The following is a 17,860-nucleotide window of genomic DNA, read 5'->3' as shown; positions in this document are numbered from 1 at the left end:
GACAATTTTTACCACAGTGTAGCTGTGCCGCCCACGCTTCTTTGAGGTCAGGTTGCTGGGTGCTACGTGCCCAGCAGAGTCCCTCAGTTCAAGCAGGAGGTGGAGCTCAGAGTCCAAAATTACTGCCGAGGAGGGGGGTGGGGCATGGTTGCAAACCTTAAAATGCAGATTCCCAGGCCTTGCAGCAGAGCCAGATTCAGTATGTCTGTGTGGGTCCCAGGTTCCTCAAGGTTTAACAAGTTCTAATGCCAGTGGTAATGGGACCACATTAAAGCAATACCGATCCGACCATCACCCCATCCACTGTCCACTGTCACTACCGCTGTCGCAGTCTTCAAGCTTGACATCCAACCCCTGCTTAATTTGTGGGGAGGAGACTTTGGCTAGTTAGTTGTCCGGAGACTAGAGTTCTAGCTTCAGCATTAACGTCTTGATCCGGGAATGTCGCATCCCCTCTCTAGGATTTAATTCCCCCACTGCAGCTGAGGACGCTGGACTACGTCAGCGTTTTCCCACCCAAAGCCCTGAGAACGTGTGACACGTATGCCTTCAGATTTTTTTCTTTTTTTTATACATTTATTTTATTTATTTACTTTTGGCTGTGTTGGGTCTTCTTTGCTGCATGTGGGCTTTCTCTAGTGGTGAGCGGGGGTTACTCTTCGTTGCGGTGCGCGTGCTTCTCATTGCGGTGGCTTCTCGTTGCGAAGCACAGGCCCTAGAGCGCGTGGGCTTCAGTAGTTGTGGCACGCGGGCTCAGTGGTTGTGGCTCATGGCCTCTGGAGAGCAGGCTCAGTAGTTGTGACTCACGGGCTTAGTTGCTCCACGGCATGTGGGATCTTCCTGGACCAGGGCTCGAACCTGTGTCCCCTGAATTGGCAGGCGGATTCTTAACCACTGTGCCACCAGGGAAGTCCTGCCTTGAGATATTGATAGATGTGCTGTACAACCATTTTCCATGTGGACAATGGCATGAAGAAGATTGGGAAGACCTAAACTAAAGCTATGGAAGGGTCCTTCTACTCTCACGTTCCATTAATTTCAAAGATAGCCACCTCCTGAAACAGCCTTTCCTCTGTTGGATAGCTTTGTTAGAAAATTCTTACCAGTGTAATATTGAGCTGAGAATCTGTAGCTTTGAAACATTGATCCTTCGGTGCCATAGAAAATTAAGCCCACTTCTTCTTTTAAGTGGTAAGCAACTATCACCACTTCCTTTTCACAGATTCTCAGGATTGAAAGGGACCTTCCAGGTCATCTGTTCAAACCTCTCACCCTGTCATGGAAGAAACAGGGCTGGGTTTTATTGTTTGTTTTTTTCTGAGTACATATTATGTACAAGGCCCCAAACAAATATAGACACAGCATTCTCCCCACCTGCAGTGAAAACTAGTGGCAGAGGCAAAGAAAGGAAGAGTTGCAGTACAGTGTCAAGATAGAGGTAAGTATAGGCTAGAATTCCTTATAATTACATTTTAGCTAATTTCTGAAATAATTTTTCTTTATATTTTTCTAGGGTGTTTTTATTCTTTCAGATGTTTGATATAAGGTTAAACTTCTTTTGGACATTTAAAAAGCTTTTTGTTGTTTTAAAGTGTCATTTTCATAAATCTTGCTATAAAGTTCTTATAAAACTGATCTATAACATTTCTATTTTCATCAGATTCCAATATTCTTTAAAACTCATATACATTGCAGTGATAATTTTATTCCAAACTCAGCATTTACACAGAAAATATAATTCTACCTACTTACACTGTCTTTGAACAAAAAGGCATATGGCTTCATGTATATTTATTTTATAAAACTTGAAGACTTTTCCAGGGCTCTATCCCTTTATTTTGTTTTAAAATTTCATCTGCTCCCAGTGTTTCAGTCCCAACTGACTTCAACTATCAGTTACATCCTCATGGTTCCCTGTTTCATACTGAATCCAGACCTCTCCTTTTACTCTCACATCTATTGGGTTGGCCAAACAGTTTGTTCGAGGTTTTTCGTAGCCGTAAAATCTTACAGCAAACCCGAACGAACTTTTTGGGCAACCCCAATATATAGCCACTGGCATCTTTACCATCATGTTTCACAGATACCTCAGTTTTCCCTGAACAGAATTCACTATCTTTCCCCTATCTTGAACTCCTTCTCTTGGTAAGAGGCACCAGTATCCCATTGGAATCATGGAAGCCAATAACTTGATAAACTATTATATAATCTCCCTCATTCACACTCCTCACCCATCAACCAACTAATGATAAGTATTGCTGATTCTATTTCATTAGCCCCTCTAGTAAATATTTCCTCCTCTTCCATCACATTGCTATAGCTTTTGATCAGGCCAGTAGTGTATTGGTAAATCAGCTCTCCGAAAAGAGAACCCTAATTTGTAGTTTTTGCTGAGATCTATGGTGTAAATAAATACTCGCATGGCTGATTTCAAACCACCAACTGAATGTCACTGAACCTGAAGTTGGGAAGAGATATATATAATTGGCTTTTTAAGCCAGTACCAGTCAGCTCCTGTATGCCACTGGTTCACAACGGCTCTGCTATCTTTTCCCAAAATCTTACAGTAGTTTTCCTACTTTCTTTCTTTCTTTCTTTTTTTGGCTGCGTTGTGCAGCCTGTGGGATCTTAGTTCCCGGACCAAGGATTGAACCCATGGCCCCTGCAGTGGAAGCACGGACTCTTAACCAGTGGACTGCCAGGGAAGTCCCCAGTTTGCCTACTTTCAGTCTTACTTCCCTCCAAACCATATTTCACACTGTCACCAGGTCAGTCCTTCTAAAAGGCAAATCTCATTCATTCATTTGTTCATGAAGTATGAATGGAGCAGCAACTCTGTGCCAGGCAGGCAATGATCACATTTCTGTACTTGAAACCTTCAATGGCTCATGATTACCCACAGAATCAAGTTTAAATTCTCATATATGGCATGCAAGTCCTCCATGAACTGGCCTTTCTCCTCCCTCTAAAGCTTCATTCCTCCCTTCAACTTTGCTTGAAATAGTTTATTATTTACATATCTATTTCTTGTCTGTTAATAAATACATCAAAGCACTTCAATTTGGCTCTGAGTTTACCATTGCATTTTGTGTGATATGCCAAAGTTATGGAAATTACTGGATAAGCATACAGACTTAGTAGTTAGACAGATCTAAGTTCAAATCCCGTGCTTGTTATTACCTGTGTGACCTTGCTAAATGAAAATCTCTCTGTCCCAGAGTTTTCCCCTCTGTGAAATGGGAACAGTGATAGTTGATTCTTAGGATTGTTATGAAGATTAAATTAGAGAGTGTATAAAAAGTTCCTGGCACAGAGTAAAATCTCAATAAATAATAGCTATCTTTTTTTTTTGGCCATGCCATGTGGCGTGTGGGATCTAGTTCCCTGACCAGGGATGGAACCTGTGCCTCCTGCATTGGGAGCACAGAGTCTTAATCACTAAACTGCCAGGGAAGTCCCAACAGTGGTTATCATTATCCTTACATTATTCATAACACTTATTATTAGCTTCTAAATAATTATAGATGTAGTATGGATTGTATCCAAACAAAAAAGTCATATTTGCGTCACAGCCCTGTCTTTTATTTTGTCATTTCCTCTCCCGATTAAATAACATATGAATTATATACCAGCATTGCTCCTCTCTTCCTATTGAACTTTTAACATTTCTTAATTATTAGTGGTGTTTTAGCATAAACACTATGGTAGGTGATGAAAATTTAAAACAACACACACTTAGGTTGGAATTGTTCTTTAATGTTTTCAGAACATCTTTATATAACTGTATTTGATTATATGATTCATGAATTGAAGAAGTAGACAGAGCAAGTAGTATCATGATCATGGTTCCCAATTTACAAATGAGAGAAATTAAGTTCAGAAAGCCCATGTCACAATGTTACAACAGTTAATAAGATGTGGAAATGAACACCTGGTCTTCCAATTCATTGTCTTGCACTTTTCCCATTATATCAGACTATCCCTCAGACTCAGTCAACACATCACATCATTCCAGCCCCAAATATCTTCCTTGGATCTTCTAGACTATGTGAACTCATATTATTTATTTGTGACATATCATATAGCCCTCTGGTTGTTAATCTTTTTTTATGTGTACATATTTTTTCCTCAATAGATGGTAAGCTATACTTGAGGACAAGACTAAGTCTTATGCTTCTTTCTGTCCCCTATAATACTAGCATAGTACATTGAGCATGACGAATGGATGGAGGGAGGGAGAGAAAGAGAGAGAGGGCGATTAAAAAATGTAAAAAGATTAGTTTTTCACAAATAATTTATATACAAATTTGGCACCACAGAAAACAGCAGCTACCTGTTAGAAGTGTCATTTGCCAATAGGAGGGACAGTTATGTGTGTAGATGGGAGCAATGTAAAATTTGGGAACATATGTATGAAAGCAGTGATCATGGTTTATTGATATTGCACACTAGTAAAGCTGAAAGTAGCACCAATAAATAGCAGCAGCAGCAGTCAGAGACCACGATAATTCCCTGGTGAATAAGAGTTAGATCCATAGTTATCACTTGAAGAAAAAAATATTCCTAAGAGAAAGCAGTCTTGCTTTTGTAATTATAATGGACAAATAATCCAGCTACAATAGGAACAATCACCTAGTAGGTTTAGCATGAGGAATAGACGTAATTCTGAACTCATAAGTAAAATATATTTCTAGAAATAAGGTTATACTATAAACACCACATCTAAAGACTGTACTCATCAGCAATTAAATAGCACTGTGATAGGCATTGGAAATGGTACAAAAAGGATAAGACATCGTTCCTGTTTTAACAAGTTTACACTTTGGGGAAATAAAGTATAAACACACACAAGTTATAAAAGTATAACAATTCTTTGCAGCAATATAAGAAAAAATTATAATCTGAATATCTCCTAGCTTTCCTGTAAATCAAGATTTTAATAAAGTATGTGAAGAAAACTACATGTATAATTTTTTCCTTCAAACCATTTTCATTCACTTAGGGTCTATTATCACCTCAGAGCAGTTTGCCTTTTAAAACAGTACACATGCCGTGCAGTGCAGCCAAAACATAAAAAACAAAACAAAAACAAACAAACAAAAAAACCCCAACAGTGTACAAAATGATGGAAAGGAGAGAAAAATTCTAAAGAAAGATCTATTGCATGTTAATAGTTCCCAGATATCTAAATTAGTTTATGAATTACTTCTCAATTAGAACAAGGTATGCAACCTTAATTATTAAGAGGGTATCAGAGGGGCTTCCCTGGTGGCGCAGTGGTTGAGAGTCCGCCTGCCGATGCAGGGGACACAGGTTCGTGCCCCGGTTCGGGAAGATCCCACATGCCACGGAGCGGCTGGGCCCATGAGCCATGGCTGCTGAGCCTGCGCGTCCAGAGCCCGTGCTCCACAACGGGAGAGGCCACAACAGTGAGAGGGACGCATACCGCGAGAAAAAAAAAAAAGAGGGTATCAGAGTTATTTTTAGCCATTGCTATAGCAGTATTATGCAAAATAAATATAGGTTTTCTATTTTAAAGCTGATTCTATGAGTCAGCAGGAGGAAGGACAAGTAAAATGGATAACTATAATTTTATGCAAATTATAAAACCCAAATTCATATTGCTGGATATTCCTGAAAGCCAAATTAAAGAGTGGAAGAAATTCAGAATGATTATATTGAGGGAATAATGCTATTAATAAACAAGATAACCTACATTGTCTGCCCTCACATTGTAAAACACTGGATCAATACAAATGGTAATAATTATAATTTATCACTCAACTACATGGCAAGCATGTTAATATATTTTGCTTCTAATCCTTTCATAAATCCTACAAAGTGGAATTATTTGTATTGTACAGGTATGAAAACTGGTATTCAGAGAGAGATATATAGGAAGGATTATCTTCCTTGTTGCATCTTGTTAAAAATTTCCACCTATGAATCCACAGTTTGCAGCTTTGAAATTATATTTGACTCTATGTAAGTGTAATATAGGCAATTCAGTGATGAAGTTGCCATAGTTTTTTTGTTTTTGTTTTTTTTTCTGGCTGCACTGTTCAGCTTGCAGGATCTTAGTTCCCTGACCAGGGATCGAACCTGTGCGGCCCTGCAGCATAAGCGTGGGGTCCTAACCACTGGACCGCCAGGGAATTCCCAGTTTGTTTGTTTTTTTTAATATTCCCTTACATTTTATTGTTTCTTTTCTATCCTTGTAAAGACTCCTTCTTGAGACTTCCCTCATGGTCCAGTGGTTAAGAAAGACTCCACACTACCGATGCAGGGGGCCTGGGTTCGATGCCTGGTCGGGGAACTACATCCCACATGCCGCAACTTAAGAGTTCAAATGCCACAACTGAAAGATCCCACATGCCGCAATGAAGATCCCACATGTTGCAACAAAGACCCAGCGCAGCAAAATAAATAAATATTTTTTAAAAAACAGTTAAAAAAGACTCTTTCTTGACTTATTTAACTAATTTGTGGGTTGCTAAAAATAACATCTGAAGTTCCTTTATTTCCTCATTCATTCAGTCATTCAGGCTTGAATTTTTTAAAACTATACTCACACATACGCATGTGTGTGCATGCATAAAAAGTGTGCAAAATAATACAAACAAAATTGGGTTTAATGGTGATTATACCTTAGTATTGCAGGAATGAGTAGATGGTACTCAATTTTTACTTTATATAGACCTGTATTGTTTTACATTTTTTTCCAAAATACAACGGTAATATTTATCATTTTAAATATATTAAAAAGAAGACTCCATTCCTAGTAGAAGCCAGTACTATGCTAGATACTGCAATAAGTTCTAAAAATACAAAGGTGACTAAGGCATGATCCATCTGTTTAAATCTGCTGGGAGAGTAGGGAATGGTTTCATAGAGTAGGTGACATTTGAACTGTTTTTTTCAAGTGAGGAAGGGTGGAGGTGCTTTCCAGAAAAGGGAAACAGTATGTGCAAGTCGCAGATATGCATGAGGGCATGCTGTCCTTAAGAAGACAAAATATATGTGAAAAGGAGTTAGTATGAGACAAGTCTAAAGAAGTTGGGTGGCATTAGGTTGTGAAGGGCTGTGTGTAATATGCTAAGGAGTTTGTTAGCAAAAGATGGACAAATAACTTTTTAGGCAGCTTAAACTCATTTTTAGAAAAACCTCTTTGGTAGGAGCACTGAGAGTGATGGAAGTGAGGAGACGGTAAAGAAGGAGGTAAATTAGGAGGTTATTGCTATGATTTAGGAAAGAGATTGAGATTCTGAACTAAGATTCTGCCATGGCTCATATGCCAAAGGCATTTCTAGTACAATCAGCAGGATTTCATTCACAGGTGGAAGCCAAGAATGATTCCGAGGATTCTAGTATGACAAATTATTCCAATTCCAATTCTACACTCTGCTAAATAAATAGCCCCGAACGCATGCTTTTATTACATCATTTTGTTGATTAAAAATTTACACTGATCTGGAACCTAGAAAAATGGAACAGATGAACCGGTTTGCAGGGCAGAAATAGAGACACAGATGTAGAGAACAAACGTATGGACACCAAGGGGGGAAAGTGGCGGGGGCTGGTGGTGTGATGAATTGGGAGATTGGGATTGACATACATACACTAATATTTATAAAATAGATAACTAATAAGAACCTGCTGTATAAAATAATAAAATAGAATTTAAAAAAAAAAAACTTACACTGATTTCTTAAGGCCATCAAATCAAGTTTTCACATCTAATTAATCTGCCTTCTCCACCTAATCTTTTCTCTCAATTGCCCATAGACCAAAGCCATTTTCACTTATTTTTACTTTATTATCTTTGGTTTCTCTTACTTGAATGATTGTTACTTTATTATCTTTGGTTTCTCTTACTTCCCCACTTAAATATGCCATTTAAAATCCCAAGTATCGGGGCTTCCCTGGTGGCGCAGTGGTTGAGAGTCCGCCTGCCGATGCAGGGGACGCGGGTTCGTGCCCCGGTCCGGGAAGATCCCACATGCTGTAGAGTGGCTGGGCCCGTGAGCCATGGCCGCTGAGCCTGCGCATCCAGAGCCTGTGCTCCGCAACGGGAGAGGCCACAACTGTGAGAGGCCCGCGTACTGGAAAAAAAAAACTCTTCATCAAATCCTCCTGGGTTGGGACACATAGTTTTTCAAGGCAGGAGTCTGCTATGTCCCCCTTTGCCTGGCAAAGTAATAAAGCTACTCCTTTCTACTCCTCCAGAGCACTCTCTCTGCGTTTCTATTCAGCACCGGTGAACAGAGGCTGAGTTTTTGGCAACAATGAAAGCTAATTTTGGCATATGGCTAGTGAGCACACACAGAAAGCCAGCCAGAATCTGCAGGCCGGAGAAAAACCCCAAACTTGAGCTTTAGCACCACCTTTGGGAAAACAAAAGGGAAGATATCAGCACTGGGAGAGATAGTTAAAGGATTGAAGAGGGCATTTTAGGCACCATGAACAGTTTGACCGAAGTCTGAGATTGAGAAGCACCACTCTATACTGGAAGTGGAAGAAGTTGGGAGCCAATGGGAGCTGCAGGAATTTTGGTGGGAGGCAGAGTGGAAAATGAGTCTGGAGATGCAAGCCATATCTGATCACGAGAGTCTTAAGGAGTTAGTACTTTATTCTTCTGGTTGATGATTTAAACCAAGGAAATGAACCTGTGAACCATAGGACACATATATAGATCCAATAAAAATGAGCATCACTGTTTGAAGTAGAAATGTATGATTCACTTCCACTGCATTTTCTTTCCCAGCATCTCCATTTTCTTTCCCAGACTCCTCTGCAAAACCACTATTGAGGCTGTGGGGAAATATTAAACCTCATTTTTTGGCCATGCCATGCAGGATCTTATTTCCCCCACAGGGATCAAACCCGCACCCCCTGTGATGGAAGCGTGAAGTCTTAACCACTGGACCTCCAGGGAAGTTCCTAAACATTCTAAATTTTTTTTTTTTTTTTTAGAAAAAGGGCTTCAAATGCTTGGCTTATTTATTTATTTATTTATGGCTGTGTTGGGTCTTCATTTCTGTGCGAGGGCTTTCTCTAGTTGTGGCAACCGGGGGCCATTCTTCATCGCGGTGCGTGGGCCTCTCACTATCGCGGCCTCTCGTTGCAGAGCAAGGCTCCAGACACACAGGCTCGGTAGTTGTGGCTCACAGGCCTAGTTGCTCCGTGGCATGTGGGGTCTTCCCAGACCAGGGCTCGAACCCTTGTCCCCTGCATTAGTAGGCAGATTCTCAACCGCTGCGCCACCAGGGAAGCCCCATTCTAAATATTTTTAAATGATAACACACAAGATAAAATTTCAGTTAGATGGAATACTTTGACATTTCTGAGGATGATTAATTTGAGGGCAGTCTGAGGGTAGGGAAAAAGATAGGAGGTTGTAGTAGCACTGCATTCAAAGAATGAAGAGGTTAGGGATATCTGTTTCCAGATAGGTGGTCCTACTGAAAATCAGAACTGGATGAAATATATCAAAGATCAACTCTGAGTATTTGCAGTCATTCTTCTCCTGGAGTACAGGCTAGAGCTGAGAATTTGGGCTTAGCACAGGCCGCAGGCCACTGCTGGGGCAGAGAAACTAACAGAGTTTTCTGTGGTTGCACAGTGCTAGAGTGACAAAACTGGAAACTTAAAGGACCTCAACATGCAACTTGTTTTCTCAAGATATGTACCAGAATCTTAAGCTATATTGGTAAAGAAGCTAAAGAACTAAACTTTTGAAAACATGGTATAATTTTCTGCAGCCTTGTAGCATTGTTAAGACAAAGGACTGCCAGAGGACAGGGTCTCCAAAGAACACAATAAGACTGAAGTGGAGAACTGACACTAATGATCTACAGTCCCCCTTTTACCTGGGGCACTTGATTTGGATGGGGTGTAAGGCTGAGAATTCAGGCTTGATCTCTGACAGAGAGCGGCTATTCATGACAGAAAAAATAGTAGTACTTGTGGTGGTTGCACAGATCAGAAGTGACAAAATGGTGGATTTGAAAGACTTCAAACATATGGTTATTGCCCCATCAGGATGTTTGCCAAACTCTGCAGCTCTAAGAAGAAAGAAGCTAAAACTGTGAATCAAAAATACTATTTAAAAGCAGAGTGGGGGCTTCCCTGGTGGCGCAGTGGTTGAGAGTCCGCCTGCCGATGCAGGGGACACGGGTTCGTGCCCCGGTCCGGGAAGATCCCACATGCCGCGGAGCAGCTAGGCCCGAGAGCCATGGCCGCTGAGCCTGCGCATCCGGAGCCTGTGCTCCGCAACACGAGAGGCCACAACAGTGAGAGACCCACTTACCACAAAAATAAATAAATAAATAATGAATGATTTAAAAAAAAAAAAAAAAGCAGAGTGGAATTTCCTGCAGTCTCTCTGGTCTGAGAAAACAAAAGACAATGCTAGAGGGCTGTGTGCTATGAACAAGGGTAAACCAGACATAGATTGAATCTGATGAAACTGCAACCAGCCTCAACTAAGCACAGACCCTGATTGCCTTAAGGTGATCATCTCTGCAAACTATTTGTCTAGCAGAGGAGAGGGTGAGCCCTCTCTGGTGGAAGAGAACATCATCTAGAGACTACAGTTTTTTGTGTTTTTTTTTCGGTTTTTTTTTTTTTTTTTTTTTTTTGGCTGCATTAGGTTTTCGTTGCTGCACGCAGGCTTTCTCTAGTTGTGGCGAGCCGGGGCTACTCTTTGTGGCGGTGCATGGGCTTCTCATCGCGGTGGCTTCTCTTGTTGCAGAGCACGGGCTCTAGGCGTGCGGGCTTCAGTAGTTGCAGCACATGGGCTCAGTAGTTGTGGCACACGGGCTTATTTGCTCCATGGCATGTGGGATCTTCCCGGACCAGGGCTTGAACCCGTGTCCCCTGCATTGGCAGGCGGATTCTTAACCACTGCGCCACCAGGGAAGTCCCAAGAGACTCTACAGTTTTTATACACAATCCCAAGAGACTCTACAGTTTTTATACACAATGTCCGGCTTTCAATAAAAGTGTAAAAGCACACACACAGGTGATTCAGTTCCTTGAAGTTAACAAAGTCTTTAAAAAACTGTGATGAAGTACTTCAAAAAATAGAAAAAAAAATAGACAAAATAAACAATTTTGGAACATAATAGAAAACTAAAATATGTAAAAAAAATCAAATGATAGTTCTAGAACTGAGAAAGACAATCTGAAATTAACTACAGTATCTGAAATTGAGGGGATGGGTTTAAGAGTAGATTGAACATGCAGAAGACAGGATTAGTGAACTGGAAAAAGATGAAAACAAAATTTCCAAACAGAAGCACAGAGGAAAAAAGAAAAAGAAAAACACAGAAAATAGGTTAGGAAACAGGTCTAATACATTTTAAACTGGAGTCCTAAAGGGGAAAAATAGAATGGGGCAGAGGCAATATTCGATGAAACAAGGGCTGAGATTTTCCAAAACTCATGAAAATGTATCAGCCTACAGATCAAGAAGCTCTGTGAACCTCAAGCAGGATAAAGACAAAGAAAATTATACCTTGTAACATCATAGTAAAAGTCTTAAAGTTTAAAAATAAAAGTATATAATCTTAAAAGTAGAGAAAATAGACACTTTTTAAAGCTGCAACAATAAAAAAACAGGTGATTTCTCAACAGAATTGTGGAATCCAAAGACAATGGAATGATACCTTTAAAGTGTTGAAAGAAAATAAGCTAACTTCTATTCCCAGAGAAAATATCCTATACAGATGATAGCAAAATAAAAACATTTCAAGAAAAAAAAAAAGTATTTGTCACCAGAAGACCTGCACTAAAAGCAATACTAAATGAAGTTCTTTAGTCAGAAGGCAAATGATCTCAGATAGAAACATGAAAATTCAAGAAGCAATGAAGACCACTGGAAAAGTATATATGGAGGTCAGTATACTGGCAATAACATACAAAATAAGAATATTAATGTCTTGTGGAATTTAACATACATGTAGAATCAAACTTCATAATGATAATGCAAAAAGTGGGAAAGAAGTAACAAGGCCCAAATAGTTTAAGGTTCTTACATTACTGGGAAAATGGTATAAGTAATAATTTATATTAAACTTAATAAGACAGATGGATCTTTTAATTCAGGGTAATCACACACATAAAAAAATAAAAGGATGTGGAACTAACAAGTTATTTTTTTAAATAAATTTATTTATTTTGGGCTGTGTTGGATCTTTGTTGCTGTGCACGAGCTTTCTCCAGTTGTGGTGAGTGGGGGGCTACTCTTCGTTGTGGTGCGTGGGCTTCTCATTACTGTGGCTTCTCCTTGTTTCCGAGCACGGGCTCTAGGCTCACGAGCTTAGTTGCTCTCTGCCACGCGGGATCTTCCCGGACCAGGGCTCGAACCCATGTCCCCTGCACTGGCAGGCGGATTCTTAACCACTGCGCCACAGGGAAGTTCCCTAACAAGTTATTAGAGGGAAAAAAATGGGACTATTTTAAAAATTGATTAATCCAAAAGAGGGCAAGAAAGGAGGAAAAAATAAAACATGGTTTAAAAAAAATCAGCACAGGAACTCCCTGGCAACCCAGTGGTTAGGACTCGGCTCTTTCACTGTTGTGGCCCAGGTTCAATCCCTGGTCAGGGAACTAAGATACCTCAAGCCACGCAGCGTGGCCAAGTAAATCAATCAATCAATCAATCAATCAATCAGGAACGTAGTAGGTAGAAACCCAACCAACATCAGTAATTCCACTAAATGCAAAGGACTAAATACTCCAATTAAAATACTAAAATTGTCATACTGGATAAAAACCAAATCAAATAAAACCAAATAATGGTTTTATTAAACTCACTATAATGAGTGCAGGAGACATTTTTAAAAAGACACAGAAAGGTCCAAAGTTAAAGAACAGAGACAGATATACACTGCAAATACTAGCCAAAAAGAAAGCTATATTAATATTAAAATAGACTTTAAGCCAAAAGCATTATTAGAGATAAACAAAGACATTTCTTAATGAGAAAGGGATCATTCTGCTAGTAAAACATCACGATTTCATGAGTGTATTGTGCATGCGTGTGTGTATGTGTGTGTATCCAATAATATGACTTCAAAATCTTTACAGCAAATATAAACTAATAGACAATTTCACAATCATAAACGGGAAACTTGCACACATCACCCATAATGGCTGTGAGAAAAAGCAAATATTGTGAGCACAATTAACAAACTTGATAAAATTGGCACATATATAAACTCTGCACCTAATAACAGATTCATATTATATTCAAACACAAATGGACCATTTATCAAAATTTACCACATTCTGGGTCTGAAAGCAAGGTTTAAAAAATAAGGTACCAAAGGATAACGCCAATGAAAAATGTACAAGACCTCTGCACAGCAAACTACAAAACAATCAGAAATTAAAGACAGCCTAAGTACACTGAGTGATCTATATATTCATGGAAGATTCAGTAGGATGTGATGGTGACCCCAAATTCCTTCTCATGGAGAAGTGGGAGTCTATGTTCCCTTCCCGTGAATTTGAGAGGGTTTGTTACTGCTTCACACAAGAAGTGACACTATGTGACTTCAAAAGCTAGATCATAAAAGGTCATAGGACTTTCTCCTCCTTCTCTTGGTAGACCTGATCTCCAGATGCTGCCTGTTGGCACTGAGCTGCTATGTTGTGAGAAGTTCAAGCCACACAGAAAGGCTTTTATTTATTCATATAAATTTATTTATTTATTTATTTTTTGGCTGCGTTGGGTCTTCGTTGCTCTGCACGGGCTTTCTCTAGTTGCAGCAAGCAGGGGCTACTCTTCATTGTGGTGCACAGGCTTCTCATTGCGGTGGCTTCTCGTTGCAGAGTACGGGCTCTAGGCACGCAGGCTCAGTAGTTGTGGCTCATGGGCTCTAGAGCGCAAGCTCAGTAGTTGTGGCACAGGGGCTTAGTTGCTCCGTGGCATGCGGGATCTTCCCGGACCAGGGATCGAACCCATGTCCCCTGCATTGGCAGGCAGACTCTTAACCACTGCGCCACCAGGGAAGTCCTAGAAAGGCTTTTAATAAGTGCTCTGGTAGACAGTGCTCATCCAGGCGCCAACATCTCAGAAGCCTCCCAATGATTTCCGCCTCCAGCCATTTGAATCACCTGAGCTGAGGCCCTAAGTACATGGAATAGACAAGCCCTCCCTGTGCCCCATTCCAATTCCTGACCCAACAGAATTTATGAGCAAGAACTGTTCTTTTATATCACTTATTTGAGAGTGGTTTGTCATTCAGCAATAGATAACCAGGACAAAAATGCCAACTTTACCAAAACTGCCCTAGAGATCCAATAAAACCTCAATGAAAATCTCAGCAGAAGAAATGGAAAAGCTGATCCTAAAGTGCATTTTGAATCACGAGGGATATGAATAGTCAGAACAATATTGTAAAAGAACAAAGTTGGAAAATCCACACTTCTTGATTTCGAAAGTTACTATGCAGCTACAGTCATCAATGTAGTATGGTGTTAGCATAAGGCATACAGGTCATTAGAACAGAATTCAGAGACCGTAAAAAACCTCTAGGGTCAGTTGATTTTCGACAAGGGTACAGAGACCTTTTCAAGGGGAAAGAACAGTCTTTTCAACGAATAGTGCAGGCCTGATTTTTAGAAGGGCTTACCAGGTTGGCCTTCAGCTGGCATCAAGGAATACGGCTTTTAAAACTTTCCCTATGTGATATAAGGTTCTATCTGCTATGCTAGCCTGGCTAGACTTTTTAAATAAACAATGTGATTTCAGTGAACACCTGCTGACCTTCTGGGAGCCTGGAGTTTTGGTGGGCAAAGGGTGCCTACATGGTTTAGCCCCTATTAAAACCCCTGGACTTTGCATTTCAAACAGGCTTCCCTGGGCAGAAACACTGTGCCTGTGTTACTGCATTTCACTGTTGGAGGGAGAGTGAGCTCTGTGTGGCCCCTTCAGAGAAAGCTTCATGGTTTCCTTCATGATCTGTCTTTTCCCCTTACTGAGGGAGCTGTGTATCTTTGCTGTGTCGCTATAATAAATCTTAGCTGTGAGTATGAACATATGCTTAGTCTGGTGACTTCTATTGACACACTGAATGTGTGGGTGGTCACTGGACCACCTAAACGGGTGTATCAGGAGTGCTTACACAAGTGGTGTCACAACTGTTCCCCACAATATGTATATTAAGTTTACAATAAAATCTTACATGCAACTCACAGTGATCTTTTGCACTAAAAAGATTTTAACAAAAGCAAGCAAATGATATGAGGAAGCATAGCTCAGAACATGTGCCATCATAATAAAAGCAACTTCTTCCTGGGGTAAGAAAGGCACATTCCTCCCTCTACAACAGTAGAACCTAAGAGAGCGCTAAGTTTTTTAAAAAATGTATCTTATAAAAATGCCTCCAAGTGCTAGAACTTTTAGGTGAATATTCCCTCTTCCTATTAGTTCAGTTCATTTACAATTTAAAACCACATTCTTACATATATAACAGGATAATGAGAGCAGAAATTTAAATGTAACATGATACAAATAAGTGATAAAACACTACTGTGTTACAAATTATTTCTATTACCCAAAACGTCAGCTGTCTACAAATTTTCAGTTATCACTACTACTGAAAAAACTCCTGGTCAAAGTGTATCAATATACAGTTTAGGAGTTTGCAGATGTCAGTACAAAAAAAAAAAATTTTTTTTAGAAATGACTAGTTATCTATACAGATGAATTTTTACAAGTGAAATTAGATGAATCTCTACCTGCTGCCCTGTTTGTAAAACACAACTGTCAGAACAGGCAAAGAGAAGCACTGTAAAAAATCAGAACTTTCACAAATAATATGCATTACATTTTAGGGCTATTAAACTGCAATTAAACTTCTGCTTTAAAGAAAATTTTTGGCATAGTTTACATTGATAGAGTGCTAGAAGTAAACTTTTAAAATTCTGTTTATTTTATTATATTAATAACCACAAAAGATTTAAACAAACTAAAAAGATAAGTGCTGTATCTTAACAGACCAAAGTCAACTAAAAAGATAACTGCTGTATCTTAACAGACCAAAGTCAACAATTTGAATACACTGAAGCTATATGGCCGTGGCTAGAGTATTAATCACATTTTCCATGGCTAGTCCTAATAAAAATGAGTAACAGGACCAATGATTCTACTACAGAACTCAAATTTTAAAACATAGGACTGGACTCTGAATCCAGTTCAAAATGACTACCAACAAAGAGACAGGATATAAATAGCTTCACCAAGAATCTCTCTTAATCCGAGAGGAAAATTCATTTCCCCAATCTTTCCACCTTAAAAATACAGAACTGTGAGAGAGCAGGATTCTATGAAACATCAATGACTGGAATCATGTACAAAGAAGATAAACATATCATTGTGATAAAATGATGAGAAATGAAAAACTACATGTGGTATTGTTTTTATTAAGTTTTTTAAAAAGTTACTCTTTTTATTTTGGGCTGCATTGGGTCTTCGTTGCTGCGCACGGACTTTCCCTAGTTGCAGCGAGCAGGGGCTACTCTTCATTGCGGTGCGTGGGCTTCTCATTGCGGTGGCTTCTCTTGTTGCGAAGCACGGGCTCTAGGGGCGCGGGCTTCAGTAGTTGTAGCACGTGGGCTCAGTAGTTGTGGCTTGCGGGCTCTAGAGCGCAGGCTCAGTAGTTGTGGTGCACGGGCTTAGTTGCTCCATGGCATGTGGGATCTTCCCGGACCAAGGCTTGAACCAGTGTCCCCTGCATTGGCAGGCGGATTCTTAACCACTGCACCACCAGGGAAGCCCCAAAAGTTACTCTGAATATTAACTCTTAGGGTTGCCCTGGTGCTTTGTGTTTGTGTTTCTCACCTAATACCTTTTGATCCTTTGAAATTGCTTAACTGACAAAGTAAATTTAAAATTTTCCCTAACAGAGTTCATGGAGGGGTGGGGGTATAACGTAAAGCAAAAATGAATAATTGTATATGATTTACATATGCATGTGTAAAGCTTGTTCGGAAATTAGAGATAGTTGGGGGGATGAGCGTGAGGTTACCCCTTACAGCCTGTATCATGGATTTATTGTATGTGGCAGTTACGAGTGTTCAGAATCCAAGACTTCAAGAGGTAGGATCGTAAAACTCCAAAAGACTTTCCATTTTCCTCACTCCCAGGAGGTCCTTAAATTAATGGTTGATCTATGGAGGAAGGTCCTTGGCTTCGGATTTACAGTTAGGTAACTGATGTACCCTTTGTTAGAATTAAACAAAACAACAAACCCAAAATACTGATCTGGCTGATCATTATGCCATTGCTGAACTTCTAAGATTTTTAAATTAATTATGAGAACTTGTGCTCACTCCTCAAGAGAGTGGTTGTACAATTCAGATGTAAGCAAAGGCAAACAGAGTTAGTGTTCGGCAAGTTTCAAAACTTTAATACAGAAAAAAAAAAGACATTTCCAAAAATAAATGCCACACAAAAGTTTTTTAAAAAGTGAAAGATATTCAAGAAACAAAACCCTTTATTATCAAAATATACTAAATACTTAAATCTAATGATGTTGAGTGTTCAAATTCTGGGCCAGTGTAGCTTATAATAACATAGTAGTATTCTTCATGATATGGCTGTTTCAAGACATCACTTAATATAGTTACTTTTTAAACCTATATTTTCTTAAACATCCATTACACAATTCATTTAATTATTTTACATTCATTTATAAAAACACATTTTTTAACAATGGGTTATTTTGTGCTTTATAATAATGAACCATGGTAAAATACTTAAGTGATTTACATTCTTTGCTAATGACTACACCCATCACAGATTTTTGTACACTTATACAGCTACTGAAATAATCAGAAGAGCTACAAC

Source organism: Delphinus delphis, chromosome 16, assembly GCF_949987515.2.
Source record: "Delphinus delphis chromosome 16, mDelDel1.2, whole genome shotgun sequence".
In the NCBI taxonomy this organism is placed as follows: Eukaryota; Metazoa; Chordata; class Mammalia; order Artiodactyla; family Delphinidae; genus Delphinus; species Delphinus delphis.
Note: the sequence above shows the minus strand (reverse complement) of the source record.